The sequence below is a fragment of the Amblyomma mixtum genome, chromosome 7, assembly GCF_055824585.1.
Source record: "Amblyomma mixtum isolate Tamu chromosome 7, ASM5582458v1, whole genome shotgun sequence".
Taxonomy (NCBI): Eukaryota; Metazoa; Arthropoda; class Arachnida; order Ixodida; family Ixodidae; genus Amblyomma; species Amblyomma mixtum.
This window is the reverse complement of record NC_143018.1, coordinates 32,165,961-32,172,810: the sequence shown is the minus strand read 5'-3', so window position 1 is coordinate 32,172,810 and position 6,850 is coordinate 32,165,961. Positions and strand designations below refer to the sequence as shown.

Genomic DNA, 6,850 nt, shown 5'->3' with positions numbered 1-6,850 from the left:
TCTTCTATTGGGGCTGGTTGGTGCATTTCGTACATTTTCAAACTGCAGAAACAAGAAGGACAGTAGAACGCGGACAGAGAGATAGAGATAGAGAGTGAGAGAGAGATAGAGAAAGCGCAGAATAAGTAAGCTGAGCAATACAGAGTAGGTCTTACTGCTCTTCCAAATCAGCACACCTAATACGCCTTTTAACGATCCTCGTATAAAACCAGTTTTCGGGGCTGTGCACAGAATAAGAGGGAGCTTAATCCTCAACACTTTCCTGTACTATGAGCACAACTCAGTTCCCAATATTGCGACGCCCATAGACCTCGTTTTGAAAAGGCCCATAGGTGCCGGGAGATAAGAGGTACAAGCATTTCGAGAACGCTGGACGGAACGTTTCAGCAATTTCTTCTTTCCTACGCTCTACTTCTCTCAGCATGCGCAGCCACAAACCCGCAAATGAGGTTTACCTAGAAGCAACAGCACAATTCCCCATCTGTTGGTCCCGCGGCTATTGAAATGCACAAAGATGCCAAGGCTGTTTTTCCCATTACCGTCACGACTGCGTAAACGGCGCAAGTGCTGGCACAACTGTGAGCGTCAAACACACATGCGCGCGCGTACACACACAACGTCAGAGCCATTGTGCTACTCAGCCAGTCTGCCAGTAATTGCGCTTATTTTTTAGTTGTCGCAAATGTCCCTCTGCGTCACCGTGGCTTCACGCCGAGCGACTGCCCGGAAGTTATCCGATGCGTCTTTACGTTATTGTTAATGGAGGAGAAATCTCGTTTCCATGGGCCAGTCGCGTGGCGAGTGCTGCCTAAGTGAATATTGCTACAAAGCTTTGCAGTGCCTGTTCATGCTCCAAGCATCTGGTATGCTGCTTTGTTAGTGAAGAAAGATATTACTCAATTTAATTGCCATACTTCTAGCCGCACGCAACTGTGTCATACGTTGTTTAAGATTATCTCAGATGCTTTCAGCGCCTGGTCCCGAAACTTCTTCGTCTGCTTTACTTTGAGCGTTACAGAGAGCAGCGAGGATTCTCTTCTTCGAAGACCGCAGAACACGTTTGTTTTTATCGGCGCAACCTAGCTGTTCAGTTCTTTGTGAGTGAATGTCAGGCCCATAGCTTATTACGGAAACATTTCACTCTCTTCCCGACTGCTGAGCTGCCGTCACCAGTTAGGCAAGAGGGCAGCCAGGGCAGCCAGGACAGCAAAGGCAGCCATGTCCGCCAAGGCAGCTGCGGTCATTACGGCAGCCATTACGCCGGCTCTTCCGCACTGTTACAGTGGTACTGCTTAAACTTTAAAGCTGTCTATATCACGCTTACGAAACGCCCTGACAGGTTGTTAAAGACCTCGTTCACCAGAAAATCCGGTGTCGAAAAATTACGGGTACGCGAAAACTTACGAAAGATTACGATTACGAAAGATGACGGGCATGGCTGAGGCTGATGGTCCCTAGATAGCAACCTAGGAGGCAGGTGGGCCGCCTAGGTCACGTGACCTTGCTTCGTTATCACAACCTGCCCACCAGATAGGAGAAATATGCCCACTGTGGCTGGCGGCCTTTAAAATAACGATTTGCCGTTCGGGAAGAGCAACCTGGGTCGTACAAGGCCCATCGCTGGGAGCAGCTACCATCGCAGGGCAGTGGCTCCTTGTGCCAGGATGGGTATGAGGACTCCCAGGGATCTATGAGTGGGAAGGAGAGAATGACCTCCTACATATATGGGAATAACACATTACGGACGGCATACCCTTAAGGCGGAGCTTAAATGCCTGCTCCAATTTTATTACTCGCTTCAGTCTCCCCATTCTTGTCCTTCACCTTGCGCAGGTAGAGAGTTGGTCAAAAGTTCCCAGGCCACAGGGTCTGCTTTTCATTGGTATATCCTGGTATCTAAGATGCCGACAAAGCTATCAAGGCTCTCAGAAGGTAGAATGAACCTTCTTCTAACCTCTGCAGGTATTTTGAGCTTCGAGGGTACCGTGACAGGCTGACTACACTGCTCAAAAGCAAACCCTGTGGCCTGAGAACTTTTGACTGACCCTGTACTTGTGAATCCTTGGCCTGATGGCTTTTTGAGAAATGTATCTAACTTGTACTGCTTCTGTCTGTGGATCAATTTGGATTTCAAGGTTTTTATTGCTACCATGTACGACTGCTGTTCATTTCTAAAGATCATTGGGACATCATTTCGCCTTCGCCATTTGCCATCCGCTTGGTTATGTATAAAGTCACGGTGGCCATATTCCATATGTCCAATTACTAACTGAACAGGTGTGCTACTGAGTACTACGTTCAGTTACTGTTACGAACAGCAGTCTTGCAGTAATTGCAGTTGTTGGTTCAGCAAAAAGAGCAGAAATGCCTGAAATGACACGTGAAATGAAGTTTGTCTGACATAGTCGCATTATGTTGGCGGCGGAGAGAAAAAAAAAACGAAACTATTTTGATTGGAGGATATACGAGACGCAGCTTGCATCTCCGACCAACTTCTGCGTACCTTTTCGATTTGCTTTAACGCGGGACATAATTTAACCACTTTACCGAACTATACGTGAGACACAGCTCACCTCTTTTACTGACGTCATCTTCGCAGCCACTAACTGTGCATCCTATATCGAGTACACAGTCCTGGATTTTCCGCAGATATATGACCATCGCATACTTTGTTTGAAGCTTAGCGGATGAAACACTGACCCGAACTTTTTAGCATGGGACGAAAATTTTCCACGTAAAAAAAATAAGTTTTCGAAATGTTAATAACTGATTCTTTTGCGTGCACAGTTTACAGGTGTAACGCATGATTCGGGGCTAGGAGTTTTACTTTTCCTTGTCCGCCTTAGGACTTGGCCGATCACATTACTTTTGTATCAGATTATTCCCCGTTGACGTAATTCGGATTGTGACCCATCGAACTTCACTTTGATATCATTAAAACATCCGACTGGTGCAACGTCTAGAAAATGCGCCTTAAGATTACAAAGTTCAGAGCAAAGAGAACTTCCTGGAACAAGGCTGCTTTTATCACTTACGGTTTCGGCTACCATACAGAAAGTTTCTTACCAGAATTTGTAGCATCGTAAAAAAACCTAGGTTTTTACGTCACCGATAGCCTGTCATGATATATGCATATAAACTGCACTGTCAGACGAACTAATCGTATGTTCGAATATTTAAGGCGATATTTCCTTATTTCGCCTCCCTCATTATACTTGTTAGCTTATAAATCCTTCATACACCCAAAGTTAGAGCCTTCATACTCGGTGTGTAATCCCGGTCTTCAATATCACCTTCAAAACTTTGAGTCGGTACAAATCGTTGCACGAGATTCATATTCTATACAACCCTCGTTTTTTTTCAGTAACTCATTAATGAAAGTTACTTTGAATTGTTTGTTGTTTCTTTACGGAGAAAATGTCTCGCTTTTCATACTTTCACAAAGTCTATCATAACGATCAGCGTCTCGAAGAGTTTCTATCTGAACTATATATTATATCTGATCCTGTAGAGATCACCTTCATCAAGTAGACATGCCATTTTGCGGAGCTAACGCATTTTTCAAAATTTCATCAAAACTGTTCACATCTGTCATTGAAGAACACGTTTATTTCCAGTTGTCAGCATTCTTCAGCTTAACTGTGTTGAATTTCCTATTTTATTCCTTTCCTATTTTATTACCGTTTACCTGCTATATTCTGTACTTACCTGATGCCCTCCACTCTCTTCTGTAATGCCCTACGGGCCGTGAAGGTATGTTAACAAACAAACAAACAAACAAACAAACAAACAAACAAACAAACAAACAAACAAACAAACAAACAAACAAACAAACAGACAGACAGACAGACAGGCAAACAAATAAATAAATAAATAAATCCACTAAAAAATGTTTTCCTAAAACCGCTTTGGCTGATTTCTTTTGCGTCTAGAAAGCCTGAACAGCTTTGTGTACGGATCTGAGCCTGGAAACTGTTAGTTCATTGTAAACTTCTCATCACATTTTATCATCGTTTCGACCTTTGTTCATTTTTATGCAGGGTGGGCAAGGTAACATGAGGGGAGGTTTAAAAAAATGGGTAGATTGCATATGGTTGAAACCGACGACTTACACTTCGGTGATGCTCTGGTGGAACTCAGAGTATTTTACTCAGAGTACTCGACAAATTTTGCTAATGAATTAACGAGCTAATTTATGTGCAATATTTGTATTATTTGTGCCAAAAATATTTCGCGTAGTTGTAGAACGGATACAGAAAAAGACGCTTCAGTTTCGGTCCCAAAGTACACCTCGTCCACTTACGCGGTGTACCTTGGGACAGAGACTGAAAGTGAGTCAAAGTGAGTAAGCAACCTCGTCATGAGTGTAGAAAGCCCGCATCGCTGTCTCGTACGCCTTAAAAGCAGGCCACCAAAACCCGATTCAGATGGAGTTTTTGCTGATTCTTGCCACAGGCAAAAAGATGAAAGGACGGAAAATTAGTGAAGCTGTGCAGTGCGAGGTAGTCTCCGTCTATTAGTTTGCATTGGTTTGCTTCTTGTTGAAGTTAACAGCCGCTGCTCATTTTGGAACGACCAGCCCGCAGGCTTCGTTTCTACAAAATATGACTGAGAGGGCTACAATACTTTAGGGCACTGCGCTGTTTTTTCTTCCTATTTCGCGGGCTGTTTATAAGCACCGAAATTAAAGGACAGCGCTTGAGATGCTTTGCCTTCTAATCCTTCTAAACTTTGCGAAATGGACATGTTCATTAGTAATCTTAGTTATCTTTAAGTAGCCGGAAAGAAAAGAAATAATCTTAGTTACACCTCAAGACGGCAAACAATACGTCGTTTGTATCATGCATCCCTTACAAAGTACGTTTTCTTAGCCCTTGGCTCAAGGTGCTTGACACACCACTTAATTTGCTAGTTGGCTGGTATAAGACTTTTAAGAAGGTGAATTCATGCAATGCCGTGTTTACATAGCGTCTTCTAAAAAAATTATCTTTTGTGCCTCTATTTGAATTGTAACTTCGTCCGCTGCAGAAAAACAAGATCACGCTTCGACGAAAAATCTCAAGAGGGTGAATAACATGTTTGGGGGCCGACTTGGAACCTTTTTCAAGGACGACTTCTTCAATCTGTCACACCCGAAGAAAGGTGCTGAGTCGGCGTCTAAGCTTCGCTTTTTCTTGTTAAGAGATCTTTGGTCGGAGTGTTGCCTACCAGTTCCTCTAATCAATAATTACCTGCTGAGACCTTAAAAGTACCTACCCTCCTCTCCTGCCAAAAATGAAGCATCAAATTCCGCTTTTGATTCTAAACTGATATTTCAAAATGTCGGATTAGGCAATTTTGAATGTATTTCTTGAGTCGCTATTCCTGGTTTCTGTGGAACAACTTCGGACCATTAAGTCAGACAACTGTACCCAAGGTAATCAGTGAGAAGACCGTAGTGAAATGCGAGACTAATGAAAATCACCAAAGGATATCTAAATCTCATTAATACACGACATATTTTCATTGCAGTATACTTACTGCTCAGACGGTGGACATTAGTCTTATTTATTGAAACAGTATGTTTACGTTTGAGGGGTGAGGAGGCTCTGCAAAGGAATGCTTTTTTGTTGTTTGCAACATGCTGTATAAATGGGCATCCACGGAGGAAACTGTGGAAACCCTTATGATACAGTTAGCGCAACAAAGGCTCTTTTCACAACTCTATAGAAACGTGTTGGTCTCTAGGAGGAAATTATGACTTATAAAGCTCGGTTACTGGGGCTAAACCAAGTCAGATGAAGTGTCAGCGCTTGTTTGCTGTAAGTTTGCGCTACAGTTGTAAGTTTGCGCTCGAGTCTCGTGTTGTTCCTTTGTGTGTGTTGTTCCCTTGTCTAGAACCTAGCGCTCCCAAGTCTCAGTCTCAGCTTGTATGCGTCTTGTTCAGCGTGATGTCAACACTTCGCACTATATACGTTCGCGACGTCGCAAAGGTCATTCCTCTTCTGTCTCGTGACGGGTATCTCGTTTCTCACGGACTCCAAGAGTTCGAGATGGACATCACCGAAGACTGTGTCTTCCTCCGAACCCCCCGAAGCGACGACGTTGCCCAATGGATCCACCAACATACTGTGACCCCACGAGATGTACCAACCTCGTGTGTCTCTTGCCAGCGAAGCCGATGCCACGTAGAGTTGGTTGTCGACAGCCCGCACCCGTTGAATTAACTCCCAGTGAAGCGGACCCGTCACCATACTGAAAGCACCGGGGTAGCACAGAAGCTTGCAGCCCAACTGGGAGTAGAGTGACGCCATTTCTGGAAAGCGAATATCGTAGCAGATACCTAGGCCCACCTTGCAGTAAGGAGTTTCAAACGTTGTAAGGCTGCTGCCCGCCGTGAAGCATTCAGACTCTCTGACCGTTATCTTTCCAGGAATGTCGACTTCGAAGAGGTGCAGTTTGCGATGCTTGGCGAGCATCTTGCCGTCGGGACCATACACAAGACATGTGTTGTAGAGCTTGTCGTTTACCCGTTCAGGCATTGTGCCACCGATGAGGTACACGTTGGTAGCACTGGCCACATCCGAAAGGTACTCGCTGGTTTCACCAGGGATTGGCTCGGCATACTTGACGAAGTTCTGAAAGCTGCAGGGAAAGCCGAAGAATGGAGGCAAGCACACGATCTTGGCGCCCATCGCAGCTGCGTTGCTTACGTGGTCTCGGGCTCTGGCCAGATTTTCAGATTTGCTCGCCCTCACAGCTAGCTGCACGCTGGCAATACGAAATCTCGTAGAAGCCATTCTTTGCAAAAAATTGTAGTTTATACTTGTCCCTTACAAGCTCGGAGAAAGTGCACAAATCGCTCTCAACT

The 6,850-nt window shown here is 44.5% G+C and overlaps 1 pseudogene; it reads right to left on the bottom strand.

Annotated features, from left to right (window-relative positions):
- Positions 1 to 5,933: 5,933 nt before the first annotated feature.
- LOC149335564 (omega-amidase NIT2 pseudogene) lies at positions 5,934 to 6,779 on the bottom strand (annotated as a pseudogene).
- Positions 6,780 to 6,850: the final 71 nt, after the last annotated feature.